This window comes from Engystomops pustulosus, chromosome 3 (assembly GCF_040894005.1).
Source record: "Engystomops pustulosus chromosome 3, aEngPut4.maternal, whole genome shotgun sequence".
NCBI lineage: Eukaryota > Metazoa > Chordata > Amphibia > Anura > Leptodactylidae > Engystomops > Engystomops pustulosus.
This window is the reverse complement of record NC_092413.1, coordinates 59,595,359-59,612,983: the sequence shown is the minus strand read 5'-3', so window position 1 is coordinate 59,612,983 and position 17,625 is coordinate 59,595,359. Positions and strand designations below refer to the sequence as shown.

General features: G+C 42.3%; 1 protein-coding gene across 4 annotated transcripts in view; it reads left to right on the top strand.

The window, feature by feature from the left end:
• Positions 1 to 9,327: 9,327 nt before the first annotated feature.
• The window catches only part of PLEKHG1 (pleckstrin homology and RhoGEF domain containing G1), a 145,116-nt gene continuing 136,818 nt past the window's right edge, over positions 9,328 to 17,625 (top strand). For all 4 annotated transcript variants that reach the window (XM_072140902.1, XM_072140900.1, XM_072140901.1 and 1 more), the window contains exon 1: positions 9,328 to 9,576. The gene's annotated coding sequence lies outside the window, so the exon portion shown is untranslated. The remainder of the gene's footprint in view (positions 9,577 to 17,625) is intronic.

Genomic DNA, 17,625 nt, shown 5'->3' with positions numbered 1-17,625 from the left:
AGGTACTGTACAGCCCTGCATAGATACAGATATGAACACACAATAGTTTTTTTCCATTATGGTTCCAAAGTTTTTTTTAGGTAGGAATACGGATCACATAAGAATGAAGAAAAAGGATTGGACACATTACAGACATTGTTAGAGTTCATGCTTTTTATATAGAAGACAAATTGGTATCATATGGTTCTATGCTTTTTGCTGACATACCACTTCTGATTTATTTTGCTTTGCAGAAGAATATGGGACCTGCTCCTGAGCAATTTTCCAATTAACTCTCTTGAGAGATTTGGCGAAGAGTCATTGGAATAAATCGAATACAATATAAGCACACATCTGTCTGCCATACTAAAGGAACATGCTGTATGTCATACTGTCAGCCCTATCTAATCACTGCAGAGGAAAAGGATGTATATCTGCAAGAGAATATAATTTATTAATAGATGACTAAACCAATGGGTCTTAGTGTCTTAGAGTTAAACAGTGCAAAATTAGACTGTACAATTTTATACTGTGCCAAATCTGTCAAAGTGTCAAATGCTGGATGATACATTTCTGTAGGAAAAATTGTACTTCCTAGTGGCAACATTAAATATTCCATGCAATGTAATATGAAGCTGGAATAAATATCCAAATGCATGGAAATTTACAAAAAAAAAACAGCCAATTTATCGTATTTAAAACTTAAAAAAAAAATTAAATATTTACATTATTATGTACAGTAACAGTATAGTAAGTATTTCTCCACCATATTATGCCACATAATATAGGATGTATAGAGCTGGGTCAGACATCAGTTTTTGTGGGACATTTTGATTTTTTTATTGATACATTTTGGGAATTGTACAACCTTTTCAATTCATGTATGTACATATTTATGTGGGTGTTAATTGATAATTTGGACATTTGGGCTGTTTTTGTTTCCCGCTATACTGAATAATTATTTTTACATACTGAATGTTTTCATGATTTTCTGTGGTAATTTATACATGCATTCTAAAGAACGGGGTGTGATATTTGCCTTTACCTTTACATTTTTTTCTGGCCACCCTAGAGTGTTTAAAGGGAGCCCGTCACCACTATTTTCACAAATACAGCTAGTGACAGGTTCCTATAGAGCTCTAATAACTATTTGACACCCTGCTTGTAGCTAAAAATTATGCCCCTGAGATTTCCATATATTCAACTTTATAGTTTTATCTGGTAACTAAGCATGGCTACATGTAGTCCAGGTGGGCGTGGCCTCCTCGGGCTGAATCCAGCAGCTCCTCCCCATCCCTATCTCTGTATGCTGCTATAATGTCATGTGACCAGGGTGACATCATCGCAGGTCCTATAGCTTTTGTAGCATTAGGAGCTGTACACTAAGCATATATGTCATGAAATCACAGCATATTTTATCACATGAAATCACAGCAGCCTGCATGGAGAGGAGTAGAAGTCCATGGAGGCTGCTGTGATGGTTTTATGTGGTCAGATATGTACATGGGGTATAGTTTTCATATTAAGTAGCTCAAGGACCTTTGATGATGTCACCCTGGTCACATGACATTAGGCCATGCCCCCGTGGACTAGCTCCAAAGCTGCATAGATACCAGGCAAGATTATAACTCTGATTTTATGGGGATCTGAGGGGAACAATTTTTAGCTAAAAGCAGGGTGTCAGATAGTTATTAGAGCTCTATAGGAACCTGCCACTACCTGTATTTGTGAAAATAGTGGTGACGGGTTCCCTTTAAACCCAAATAGGTCTGATCATTCTTACAATATACTGCAATATTATAGTATTGAAAAACACTAAAATATATTGGTTAACTTTAGTGCATTTATTGCTTGGCTTAGGCAACAACATTTTTGTGAAACCTTGCCCCTATTGAGAGTACTGTTACTCTCTGACCTAAGGTTGGCCCTGTGAACATCATGCTCTAAATGGAGTTATAAAGACATCCACAACACTGGAAATATTCAAGGTAACTTGCCACTTGAATTTTGTATGTTAAAGGGGTTTTCCTAAGAACTGAAGTTAGGCCCTGTCCACAGGATAGGGCCTAAGTTGCTGATCAGTGAAGGTCTCCATGCTGGGACCCCACAGATCGCAAAAACGAGGTGTCCATTGAACCCATGGATAGGGCCTAACTTTAATTCGTTGGGAAACCCCTTTAAGTGGGCTGCTAACATCAGAAATCTAAACACATTTAATATGTTTTTTATTATGTGATTATGTGTTTATGCACCTAAACATTTCAGACATTTTGAGAACTCTAGGGGGAAGTCCGCTCTCTTACTGTGCAAAACGCTGACTGTATCAGAAGTCTCTGCAACTGTTAAGGAACTTTGCGCAGGAACATTGTTTTTGTCCATGTGGTACCTCTTCATTTATATGTGTTTACGCACATGGCAGTGGTTGCCACAGGCTCCTTTTATTCTTAATAATTAATTAGCCTAAAAAGCCCAAAGAAATTCTTTAATGTGACATTACACTGAACAAGAACTAGCCTTCTTAGTAAAAGGATCTACTACAGGTTTATGTAGGGTTGTCCCACTACTACTTCTATCACCATAAAAAAAACTTTCCTTAAATGCTAAAAGAAGGCATACAATTCATAAATATGGACTTCAACCACTAAAGTGATGTAAGCTTCTTCATCCTGTGATGCTATGAAGTAACTAGAAACATTACAATCGAGAACTGGCCTTCTTTAAAATGACAACAGAAACACAGATCTTGCTGTTATAAAGTCCAAGGGACATCTGAAGTAATCCTTCCCTTTTATCCTTTCAGCTTCATTTATCTCCTCAGTAACTGGCACTACTAATTTGCACATATCATAAAGATGATTTTTTTTTTATAGACAAAGGAGCGAAAATTGAAAATAAATGAAGGAAAGCTTAAATGGATCGTTAAAGGGAGTCAACCAGAAGAATTGACAAAACATAACGGCAAGCAGCTCTGTGAAAATATAAAAATATGTTTATATTCCTGGATTGTTGCTGGACTTGAAGAACTGTGGTGCACCTCTATCTCTTCATTGAGCACATCTCTTCTTTGACTACAAACTATAGCAGACATGTGGTTAGATATTACAGTAGAGGGGTGGCTGGGGAGGCGTTTGATTGGAGAAATCTAAGAACAAAGCAGTTTAAAAAGACTCCCCACAGTGTTCAATGTCCTATTTCAATCTGGGAATATATTGTAAAAGCATTTTTCATAGTCCAGCTGCTACTAAAAAAAAAAAAGCAGAAAGGCATAATAGAAGAGCTCTCCAAGGCTGCTTCCTTGGAAGGGTTAATTCAGTCCTCAATAACGAATTGCTGTTCCAACTATTAGTCCATACACCATTACACCAAACTAAATGGGTTTTCAACAGCTGCTAACACCCCAACACACGTTTTGCGGATTTGGAATCTGGTCTTTATTTTTAAGCAGTATCTTTTGTATGTGAATAGTTTAATGATAATTAATTTAATTGCTTTATTTAGTAATCAGTGTAATTTATGACTCCAGTTTTCCTTGTATTCATTATATGTATAGGAGTTAGGTTACATATACAGCAACTTATGGCGACCTGGCGGTAGCTGGGCGGGCGTATGTGAGCTGCGCTGGAGAGGAATAGGGATGACATTCTCCATTGAAAATAATGCAGCATGGCCTTAAATATATCTAAAGATAGAGCAGGCTCTATCTTCTTGTGGCTACGGAACTGTACGGTGAGCACACTTTGTGCTCACCAGAACTTTACTTGTGGCTATTGCCGTCTATAGGGACTGTGACACCTGTACAGGACAGGTTGTGGGGGGAGGTGTATTTCTCCAAGGTTCCTCTCATATGTGAAGAAGCAGTCCAGGGTCTCACCTGCTGCCTAATTAATAAGGTGATCAGAAGGAAGGTATATAGGAAAGTCATGTGGACAATTCTCTCTCTTTACCTGGAGACACAGGGCCTGTCTGTGTGAGAGCCACCTGCAAGTAAGGTTGCAAAATTGCTGTGTTGGCTAGCAGGTAGGTATAAGCTGACTCTGGGTCAGGTTTATTGCAGAAGGTTGCAAGAAAAGAAACAAAACATTCACAAACAAAAAAAATCCTTGCCTGTTCGGCACTGACTATACAAAGTACAGCCCTGACGAACAACTAGAAGACTTCTCCCTGCGAGCTAACCAACACAGCAATTTTGCAACCTTACTTGCATGTGACTCTCACATAGACAGCCCTGTGTCTCCAGGTAGAGAGAGAGAATTGCCCACCTGACTTTCCTTGTATACCTTCCTTATGGTCAGCACATTAATTAGGCAGCAGGTGAGAAATATACCTCCCCTCCACAACCTGTCCTGCACCGGTGTCACAGGACGTATGTATGAAAATCGTGGACTCCAGTCACACTGTTTCAGTTGCAAAAGAAATCTTTATTGATACAAACTTTTGTATCAATAAAGATTTCTTTTGCAACTGAAACAGTATGACTGGAGTCCACGATTTTCCTATATTCAACAGGATTGGGACCCTCTCCAGAGCACCTGTGCTTCTCACCTAATTTAGTGTGCAGCAAAAATCAATGTCTTACAGGACCAATGTATGGCATAGCATTACAAACGTCCCCCACACGTTGTGTGAATTTGGCCTTACATGATATCATGGGATGTCATTAAGTTGGGGCCTTAACCTAGGGTGCTGTGGGTTTAGTGGCGGAAATGCTGATAACAGGAAATTTATAGAAATTTATATAATATTCATTACATTTGAGACACTTTACATGTTGCGCTTTCAGGAAACCTACCATCATGGATCTACCTAATAAGGTAGAACTGTAGAACTGGTGGAAGGTTCATTTATGGGATTGCAGCCCAATCTATTTTTATTTAATACTTTAGTGCCTCAGAACTTTTATCTGATAAATCTGAAAATTACCTACTGGGGCGTGGAGTAGCCACGCTATGGAGCCGGAACTCCACGCCACAGTAGCCTCTTTGAATCCCCGCACCCTGCCGTCTTCAACGCGCAGCTCAAAGCAGCTCGTCTGAAAAGCAGGAGTACTGTGCATGCACTGTAGCTCCAGCTTTTCAGATAAGGCGTGGCAGGCTCTCAGCTGTGAAGCCAGAGATAATGCTCATGTGCAGAATTCTAGCTTCTCAGAAGAGTGAAGACAGGAGCGTAGGAGGGATTCAAAGAGGCTACCGGGGCGTGTAGCAGCCGTAACACCCACTCCACTGGGTGGCTACTCCACACGCCAGTGAGCTCTTTAGATAATTTGCATATTTATCAGATAAAAGTTTTACAAAGTTCTGGGGAACTAAAATATTAAGTAAAAAGGATTGGGCTGCAATCAATATATGAACCTGCCACCGGATCTACCTTATTAGGTAGATCCATGATGGTAGGTTTTCTTTAATTCTCTATATTTTATGTAGAGTTTAAATGGGGACATTTTCGTCTTTAATATTCTAATCCAACTTATAATTAAAGTGTACAAGCTCTTGAAACCAATAAACCATAACAGATAATTAGGTTATGTTCATGTGGCTGTTTTGTTGCAGAAGTTTCTTGCAAATACAATGTCTGTACAGTTTTCTTCAGTACGTGACTGAGGTACTGAAGGCCCATATTAAAGTTCATTCTGGGGCTTACTTTAGATCTTCATGCTAATATTACCTGAATTCCTGAAATTGTGCAGAAAGTAGTAATCCCTTGCCCATCTAGGCATCTTGGCTAGTTCTGGTTTTAGAGCCCTGCCAGTAGCCTTCTGACTTGGTTATACTAGGGCCCTTTCGGATTTGTAAGCCAGGAATACATGCTCTCACAGTGGAAGATTTTTCAAGTTTATTGCCAGTGGGGTTGAAGGAGAACGTCGGGTCACCAAAGCTACATCAATATGGTGGGATCTGCTATAGATAATGATACTGGTTGGTTTGTAATTACTCGATACTTGAGTTACTTGATGTGTGTATATAAACTAAGTAGCTTGACGCTTGGACCCATAGGCTGTTTGAGATGCCTAGGCTGTTTTTACGTTCACTGTCTTTATGTAGTGAGAGAAGCGGCACTTACCAAAAACTATTCTTTATTCAGAACATCAGCTTAAAAGAAAGGGAGGGTAAGCCGCACACCCACAATCAGCGACAGGTCGTTTCACACATTCCTGTGCTTCTGCGTGGCTTTACAAAACGGCTTGTCACCAATAGTGTGTTCCAGGCTTACCCTCCCTGTCTTTTAGGTTGATGTTCTGAATAAAGAAGAGTTTTTGGTGAGTGTTACTTCTCTTTGTTCAATTTGTGTATGCAATAGACACCCCCCCCCAGCTCTCCAAGTCTGGTTAGAATCTTGGAATATAATATATGTAAGCCGGCCCATATTTCCCACTAGGTCCTCTAGATCCAAAGCCTTCAGTGGCCGGTTTTGTGGACACCCCTGTCCAATCACAGACATGCCTATCTGCTAGGGGTGTAAATCTACCAAACTGGCTGCTCTTCAGCCTATAATGTAACATGTCCAGGTTTTGTCCGGGTTAGGACCCAAACACAGAATGCCGTACTCAAAGTAAGTGTCCGCTCATCTCTAGTTTTTCACATGACAATGCAATAGACAGCATATGGAGGAATGAGAGTGCTGCTCACACAATGCGCACTTACAAGGAAAGTTTAAATAAAGAACTGACAAGTTTCAATGTGTGTGAAAGAGTTGGTTGCATTTAAACACACATTTAAAATAAAGTTTTGATATGCAATATTTTCTTAAAGTTAATACTTATCAACTTAAATGTTTCACCTGTAAACTTTGCTAACCTGCAGTAAAATGTACATTTTATCCTGCTAATTTTCACCTGACTTTTAACTTTCACTATTTGAATAAAATCCTGTATAAGGAAGAAAGATACAACTGTTATCTATTCTAGTCTATGCCAACCAGCGGCATACCTGCAACATTATGTTTATCTGCCTATATGTCCTATTTGCAGCATAGTCCTATTCAAGTGAATAACTAACACATGCATTCAGGGTCTAGGTCGGACCCCTACGTTTAATGCAGGCATATTGGGGCTTAGCACCTAATGTAGTAGGAGTTGTACCTGCAGCCCTGTTTATAAGTACTTTTACTCATTCTTAGATATCAGCCTTTGGTTGTCAACAGACCATTTGAAGAGAAGACAGAATTTAAGCTTTCTTTAGCTAAAAGTTGTCTTTTGAGAGAATGGTGCTTCATTCACAGGTGAACGTTCTTTACCCTATTATCCAAGTTGCAGAGGGTCCTAGCCATCATTCTACCAGTAATACAAAACCTACTAAAAAAAAAAAAACAGATTTGCACCGAAAGATTTACTGTAAAGCATAAACGTTATTAGATATTTTTAGTAAAAATCATACACTAAATGTAAAATACAAGGAACAGACATTTTGACACTGAGAGAGAACCAGTTAATGCTGAAAAAGTGGTCTAAAAACATCAAGGGGGCATGGAGAATGGAAGAGTATTTTGTAAATGAATAGGGTCAATCTAATGTGCTAGCATATACAATAGTAAGGTAAAAGCAGTAGTAAACAGTAGAGTCATGTGTGACAATTCAATCTGACAATTACCTAGGCACCAAGAGTATACAGCCTCCAAGATGGATGAACACCCCGACGCGCGTTTCGGCACGCTGCCTTCGTCAAGGGGTCTACCAGTAATCTAAAATTGTATCCTAGTCATGTTGGTGTTACGTTTCTTTTCTGGAAAAAGACCTTTAGGAGAATCTTCCACCTCCTCTATATATTATAATCTGCTGGCAGAAATGCTGAAGTGATTTTAAAAAAAAATTCTATTATTTCAGGCCATTAAGTCTATTCCAAGATACTTCCAGTTTAATCTGTATGCTAATGAGACAGTAGGCCAGTAATGGCGAACTATGGCACAGGTGCCAGAGGTGGCACTCGGGAATCTTTCTGTGGGCACCCGGGATGTCCCCCTGGACAAAGTTCACCAGTCAGGACTTAAATCTTCCTGCAGTCGTAGACAGTTGAGATGAAGATCTTTTAAAGTGATGTATCCTTGACTTATTGGAACTGCCCATGATTCTTCCTGTACAGAGAGACCCTGGAGAGAAGCTATAATGAGGTCTGAATTTGCCTTCCTGCTTTCAACTGTATTGGTGTCCTCAGGGGGCTGATACGATTGACTGTTGTGTAACAAAAGAGAGCAATGAGTTACTGTTTAAATTGTCAAGTTGGCACTCGATGGTAAATAAGTAGGTTTTGGTTGAAGTTTGGGCACCCGGTCTCTAAAAGGTTCGCCATCACTGCAGTAGGCGAACCAAGGATGTGTCCCAAGCACCTGGAGCACTGCAATTTATATCTAGAAAACTCCCTGCTCCATCACATAAGCAGGGGATTTGTTTTGTGCATAACAAGGGGTGATACCTGCAGATTTAAGTGGGAATAGTTTTTGGGTGCACTTGGGATTTTTTGGGAGGACTTGCCATTGGGGGCATCAACGGCCTCACTATCGTACATATTAAACTAGGAACATCTTGGAAATTGACATAAAGGTCTGATATAATAATGGAATGTTTTTCTACAACATGCTGTTAGCCTTGGTAACCTTTTCTGGAGGTGATAGATTGCCTTAATGCAGATTGAAATAAAAAGTATAATATCTTCATGTAACTGTAGTTCCTACAAAGTTTATCAGGATAATACAATATCATTTAGTCTACAATTTAGACAAAGTACATCTTAGAGGACAAAGTTTATTATAACAACAGTATCCCCCTGCTGACTGTAAACCTATGTGACGCCTTAGACTGTGATTAATATGCCATTAAAGATATTCAGCTTGTAAGCACTTGTATGTCATTGTCTATGTGGAAATTCATAGAGGTGTAATAATCACATTACTAGTTTAAAGGCACAAGAACCTCTGGGTGTCCTTCTTTCCTCCCACACTCCATCGAGAGGTTAATAGACTTCCTATGAAGTTTATTTGTAAGAAAATTAGAATGTGAATCTTAATGAGGACAAGAAGAATTGTGAGTTGTCTCTGTGTGCTGCTAGTAAATATACTAGAAATAAGTATATTACACATTAACCACTAATAGCGTAAAACCTTTCAACATAAAAAGGTAGTAGCAAAATACATTCATTTCATCAGTATGAAGTAAAAATGCTTGAAAACTGTGGTTGACTTCTCAAGGACTGGAGAAATAATTTAACTGCTCTGAACTGGCAGATCTCCAGAGACATATCCTACAGCCTCAACCCTTTGGCTGGGGAGTGGAAGGGAAAGAAAAGGAGGGGTAGGTTTCTTCTGTGGATCAGCTGCTGCAGCAGGGGAGGGTAAGGCTTGCTTTTAGGGGAGGGACAGGAGTCAGTAGCACAGGCTGAATGGTAGTGTATGCTTGGCTGTTTGGACTGGGAAGCGACGATGCTGAATTCTTAAGTCTGTTGTATCCTGGCCGCATGTGCTGCTATTATTCCATGGAGGATTTCAACAGGCTGAAGTAAATATAAAGAGCTGGACTGAGATACATCCTAGGACACAGAAGTTTTCTTTATCCTGCTACTTTGTAAGTGGGGATTCTTTGGATTATATGGATAAAGAGCTGGAGAGAAAAAGGTAAATCAGTTTTCTTTTATCGTAGATGTCAGACTATAAATATCGTCCTTTATCCTAATTGATTATACTTTGGGATGACTGCCCCTCTAGATGAAGTGATAGTAGATGGAACATTATTGGGTGTCAGTGATCTGACAGGTTCTGTCTTGCTCCACTGCAGTCTATGTATAGTGTCACTACTGCAGCTGTAAACTAAAGTGTATGGGACTTACAGGAAATCCTCCCTCTATTTAAAGGCAAATCGGAGAAGCACAATACATTTAGATATGCTTTACAGCAGCATTTTATGTGCAACAAAGACCAAGCTCTACTTCATAGACAGCTGCATACTGAACACCCATCACACCCAGTTTTTTTGGCAGTAAACTGTTAACAGTTTAGCAATAAGTAGAACTATAAATGAATGTTACAGAATTTAGAACAGTGTATCAATGTTAATCAAACAATATATTGTCAGCTCTTGCTTTTGCAGGCTTGATGTAACAGTATTGAACTTGCCATTTAATGCCTCATGACTGCATTGCTTGTGCATTGTGATAACTCGGATGTAGCAGCAGAATTCACCTGCAGTCCTATGTAGGGTTATTCTCACCACATACATTAATGATATATCCACAACATGTCTAATGTCACTAGGAGATGTTACCAGGATACCAGGTGTTATTCTGAAATTTTTGAACTGAAACCAGCATATAGATTATTTCTAGATTGAGCAGTACAGAAGTTGTGTTTGTGTTCTTCCGGTATTGATAACACAGTGTAATTGGTCTAGTTTCAGTCTGTTATCTTGTTGGCTTGCAATAACCCTGAGTCATGTAATCCAAATCTCCTCCGAGGGCTTAGAAAAGACAAGCAATGCCTACAATTGCCCAGCGAAGATTAGGACTTACTTTATTTTTATTGTTGCCAGTGCATGTGTGTGAAAGGCGGCTTCAATGTGTCAAAGATATCAGTTGAATAAGTCTGGATTCACTTTGTATGGAACGTCATTTCAAAGAACAATTATCCATTATCTGTTATATCTTACTGAATACATTAGGTGCCTTTAATATTATCAAGACTTTCCAGCTGCCAGGTGAAGATTGCATTGTTTTACTTGCTGATTGTAGCAGCATTTATGTATTTCACTACTGTATTTCAGCATACAGGGTATAAGATGGAAATCCATGTTTTTGCCCACAAAAATATGCCACATGCGTAATGTATTGCTTCTGCAATTGATTTTTCAAGGATAATGCTTAAATGTTCACCAACTCTCCAAATAACTTTCCAAAATAGCATAAGCAAATGAAAGAAACTTTGTAATGTATCTTGTTACAGGAAATAACCTTTCTCTTCAGTATCTCCACTCCAAAATCTTTCTAGAAACCATATTTGCTCTACCCAGACAGTTTTAGCTCACTGATGTGTCAGATTACATGTGTCTGTATTAGTCTATGGAGAGGGGAGGGGGGATGAGATTTATAAATGAAAAGCAAGGCACAGGCAAAGAACACTGGGGCACATTTACTAGGAGTAGAGATGAGCGAGCACTAAAATGCTCGAGTGCTCGTTATTCGAGACGAACTTTTCCAGATGCTCGAGTGCTCGTCTCGAATAACGAGCCCCATTGAAGTCAATGGGAGACTCGAGCATTTTTCAAAGGGACCATGGTTCGGGAATAAAATGTGTTAATTAATTGAAAAAGAATGTCTTCTGATAAGTTAGCAGATGTATGCAAACATCTGCAATCTATTCTTCACTGTTCCGCGCGTATATTATCTCCCGACAAGTTAACAGATGTGAAGAACAGTGAGGAATAGAATAAAAACAGTGAACACAAGATCATTTAAGTGAAAAACACAGTGAAGAATAGATTACAGATGTTCTGCACATCTGCTTACTTGTCGGGAGATACGCTGTCCCGTGCCCCGCTGCTCTCCGTGCCCCGCTGCTCTCCGTGCCCCGCTGCTCTCCGTGCCCCGCTGCTCTCCGTGCCCCGCTGCTCTCCGTGCCCATGTCTCCGTGCCCCATGTCTCCGTGCCCCATGTCTCCGTGCCCCGCTGCTCTCCGTGCCCCGCTGCTCTCCGTGCCCCGCTGCTCTCCGTGCCCCGCTGCTCTCCGTGCCCATGTCTCCGTGCCCCATGTCTCCGTGCCCCATGTCTCCGTGCCCCGCTGCTCTCCGTGCCCCGCTGCTCTCCGTGCCCCGCTGCTCTCCGTGCCCCGCTGCTCTCCGTGCCCCGCTGCTCTCCGTGCCCATGTCTCCGTGCCCCGCTGCTCTCCGTGCCCCGCTGCTCTCCGTGCCCATGTCTCCGTGCCCCATGTCTCCGTGCCCCATGTCTCCGTGCCCCGCTGCTCTCCGTGCCCCGCTGCTCTCCGTGCCCATGTCTCCGTGCCCCATGTCTCCGTGCCCCGCTGCTCTCCGTGCCCATGTCTCCGTGCCCCATGTCTCCGTGCCCCATGTCTCCGTGCCCCGCTGCTCTCCGTGCCCCGCTGCTCTCCGTGCCCATGTCTCCGTGCCCCATGTCTCCGTGCCCCATGTCTCCGTGCCCCGCTGCTCTCCGTGCCCCGCTGCTCTCCGTGCCCCGCTGCTCTCCGTGCCCCGCTGCTCTCCGTGCCCATGTCTCCGTGCCCCATGTCTCCGTGCCCCATGTCTCCGTGCCCCGCTGCTCTCCGTGCCCCGCTGCTCTCCGTGCCCCGCTGCTCTCCGTGCCCCGCTGCTCTCCGTGCCCATGTCTCCGTGCCCCATGTCTCCGTGCCCCGCTGCTCTCCGTGCCCATGTCTCCGTGCCCCATGTCTCCGTGCCCCATGTCTCCGTGCCCCGCTGCTCTCCGTGCCCGCTGCTCTCCGTGCCCATGTCTCCGTGCCCCATGTCTCCGTGCCCCGCTGCTCTCCGTGCCCATGTCTCCGTGCCCCATGTCTCCGTGCCCCGCTGCTCTCCGTGCCCATGTCTCCGTGCCCCATGTCTCCGTGCCCCGCTGCTCTCCGTGCCCCGCTGTCTCCGTGCCCCATGTCTCCGTGCCCCGCTGCTCTCCGTGCCCATGTCTCCGTGCCCCATGTCTCCGTGCCCCATGTCTCCGTGCTGCCGCTGCCCCATGTCTCTGTGCTGCCGCTGCCCGATGTCTCCGTGCTGCTCCCCGGTGTCTCTGTGCTGCTCCCCGGTGTCTCTGTGCTGCTCCCCGTTGTCTCTGTCCTGCTCACCGTGTTCTTCAATGTGTTCTTCACACATATATATTGTTCTTCACATACTATTTTGTTCACACCGTTCCGCGCGTATCTTCCGACAAGTAAGCAGATGTGCCGAACATCTGTAATCTATTCTTCACTGTGTTCTTCACTGTGTTTTTCACTTAAATGATCCTGTGTTCACTGTGTTCACTGTTTTTATTCTATTCTTCATTGTTCTTCACTGTGTTTTTTTAATTAAATGCTCGATCTCGAGCAGGGGAAATACTCGTCCGAGCAACGAGCCGTCTCGAGTACCTTAATACTCGAACGAGCATCAAGCTCGGACGAGCATGTTCGCTCATCTCTAACTAGGAGACATGCGCCAGTTTTCTGTCAAACTTTGCATGTTCCTTTTAGTGCAAACTGCTTGCACAGATATTTAACAACTGCCTGCGTCACATTTGTGTCGCACATGACCCTTTTGTGCCACGGCTGCACTAGTCATCATGCGACATAAATTTGGGGGCGTTCCTGTGCACAGTCGGACCGTGCGCTAGATTTATCATGCAAAGTCTAACAGAATTGTGTTGCACGCGCCATGTTAGAGGAGCACCAAAAAAAGTGGTGCACTCTCAGAGCTGTGCAGAGGGTGCCAGATTCATGAAGAACATGAGCCAGAAAGCCTGAATCTGACGCACCCTGCACTCTACCCAGGCAAACTACATTTCGTGCAATTTGCACTGTTCTTCCTAAATGGGGCACAGTGCTGTATCTGACCACAAGTGTTTTCTTTCATACCACTCTTAGTCATTGCTTCAGTGTTATGTCCTACTGCTTCTGGTGGTACTGCTGTTTAGGCCTCCCTAAGCTTATGACTGAAGATTCACTACAATGATGTGAGCCAATGACCACATCTAAAATAGTGGATAAGCTGTTCCATAACTCTCATCAGCAAGATCACAATTGTCATTATTGGTGTAAATAGCACCAATGTGAATGGATCTGCAAATAGCTCCAGTCATCTCTTTGACTATGTCTTTATTCTTTTGATCTAGCTCAGTGGCGTAACTAGTAGTGGCTGGGCCCCATAGCAGATTTCTGCATGGGGCCCCCTTCCCCTTTAAAAGATATATGCAAATTTATACAGACATATACACACATATAAAGTTCTACACTCATACATTCACTATCCTATACTCGCATCCACATACATACATGTATACACTCATATGCATACATTTATGTACACAAATACATTTATACACATATATACAAACTCATACAGTATATGCACATCAAATTTGCACACTTACTGTATACTACATACACATTATATACATATAGTATGTATATGTATGTATACTTATACATACAGTATAAACACAACATATACATGCAGTGTTTACATACAGTACATACAGCATTTACACACATACATTTAGTATATATAGCATATACACACACATATAGCATGTACACACATACAGCACATGCATACATTCACATTCGCACCATATACAAAAACACACATACAGCATTTATATATTATATATACACACACAGACAAGCACTCGCATATATATACACATAGACAGACACACACACACACAAGCACTAGCATATATATACACATAGACACACACACACACAAGCACTAGCATATATATACACATAGACACACACACACACTAGTATATATATACACATAGACACACACACACACACACAAGCACTAGCATATATATACACATAGACACGCACGCACTAGTATATATATACACATAGACACACACACACACACACACGCACTAGTATATATATACACATAGACACACACACACACGCACGCACTAGTATATATATACACATAGACACACACACACGCACTAGTATATATATACACATAGACACACACACACACACGCACTAGTATATATATACACATAGACACACACACACACACGCACTAGTATATATATACACATAGACACACACACACGCACTAGTATATATATACACATAGACACACACACACACACGCACTAGTATATATATACACATAGACACACACACACACACAAGCACTAGTATATATATACACATAGACACACACACACACAAGCACTAGTATATATATACACATAGACACACACACACACACAAGCACTAGTATATATATATACACATAGACACACACACACACACAAGCACTAGTATATATATACACATAGACACACACACACACAAGCACTAGTATATATATACACATAGACACACACACACGCACGCACTAGTATATATATACACATAGACACACACACACACACACACGCACTAGTATATATATATACACATAGACACACACACACACGCACTAGTATATATATACACATAGACACACACACACACACACGCACGCACTAGTATATATATACACATAGACACACACACACACACACACAAGCACTAGTATATATATACACATAGACACACACACACACGCACACACAAGCACTAGTATATATATACACATAGACACACACACACAAGCACTAGTATATATATACACATAGACACACACACACACAAGCACTAGTATATATATACACATAGACACACACACAAGCACTAGTATATATATACACACACACACAAGCACTAGTATATATATACACAGACACACACACACACACACACACAAGCACTAGTATATATATACACATAGACACACACACACACACACAAGCACTAGCATATATATACACATAGACACACACACACACACACAAGCACTAGCATATATATACACATAGACACACACACACACACACAAGCACTAGCATATATATACACATAGACACACACACACACAAGCACTAGCATATATATACACATAGACACACACAAGCACTAGTATATATATACACATAGACACACACACACACACAAGCACTAGTATATATATATATACACATAGACACACACACACACAAGCACTAGTATATATATATACACATAGACACACACACACACACAAGCACTAGTATATATATATACACATAGACACACACACACACAAGCACTAGTATATATATACACATAGACACACACACACACAAGCACTAGTATATATATACACATAGACACACACACACACAAGCACTAGTATATATATACACATAGACACACACACACACACAAGCACTAGTATATATATACACATAGACACACACACACACAAGCACTAGTATATATATACACATAGACACACACACACACAAGCACTAGTATATATATACACATAGACACACACACACACACACACAAGCACTAGTATATATATATACACATAGACACACACACACACACAAGCACTAGTATATATATATACACATAGACACACACACACACACAAGCACTAGTATATATATATACACATAGACACACACAAGCACTAGTATATATATATACACATAGACACACACAAGCACTAGTATATATATATACACATAGACACACACAAGCACTAGTGTGTATATATATATATATACATAGACACACACAAGCACTAGTGTATATATATATACACACATACACACACATACCCAAACATAAGCATATATATACATACATACATACCCAAGCATATATATATACACACACACATACCCAAGCATATATATACACGCACAAACATAAGCATATATATACAAAACACACACATTAGCATATATATACAAAACACACACATTAGCATATATATACAAAACACACACATTAGCATATATATACAAACACATGTAAATAATAGTACTTACTTTTTTGATGTCCAGCGTGGCGGCTGTGTAGGCCATCAGCTTGGTGGTTCGGCGTTCGGGCGGGCAGGTGGGTTCGCGGGCGGTTGGCAAGTGCGGGGGGGCGGGCGGTTATCAAGTGCGGGGGGCGGGCGGATGGCAAGTGCGGGGGGGCGGGCGGATGGCTAAGTGCGGGGGGGCGGGCGGATGGCTAAGTGCGGGGGGGCGGGCGGATGGCTAAGTGCGGGGGGGGCGGGCGGATGGCTAAGTGCGGGGGGGCGGGCGGATGGCTAAGTGCGGGGGGGCGGGCGGATGGCTAAGTGCGGGGGGGCGGGCGGATGGCTAAGTGCGGGGGGGCGGGCGGATGGCTAAGTGCGGGGGGGCGGGCGGATGGCAAGTGCGGGGGGCGGGCGGCAAGTGCTGGGGGCGCGCGCACGCGGGGATAGTGCGGTGGGGGCGGGCAGTGTGGTCGGAGGTTCCTTGTGCCAGCGGCTGGGAGGGAAGTTCAGTATTCGGGGTGGGTCAGTCACGGGGTGGGTGGTCGCTCCCCTTTGTCGGCCGGCGTATGGGTGGCTGTTTGGGAGGGAGTAGGCGGGTTAGGCACATGCGGCCGTGCGTCCCCGGGCCCCTTAAGTTCACGGGCCCCGTAGCAACCGCTACGGCTGCTACGGTGGTAGTTACGCCACTGATCTAGCTCCTGTGCACCTCCCCCCCCCCCTTGTAGGCTTCTATGTGATCTGTTACCTCTGTGGGTCTAGCTTTCTTTTCACTAGGAATATGGATGCAGCTGAGACGTCAGAGTGATTGCCAGAAAAGTAGGGTACTTGGGTAATCTGGTAAAAGCATCATGTTTCTTTGATAAGATATATATTATATTACAAACAACATGTTTGTACCACTGGCAGTGGCAAAGTGTTTTACACCACTCAGACTGATGCTTGGAATTGCATATCGTATTTTATGTTTGTAGACGGTTGCTACAAACCCTGTTGGGGATTATTAAAGTTTGTTTGTATCTATCTTCACAATAATCAACATTAGCTGATATGATTATTCCATTCTAGCATGTTGCAAAGGTGAATTCTTCTGACAGTACCCCTTTTAAAGT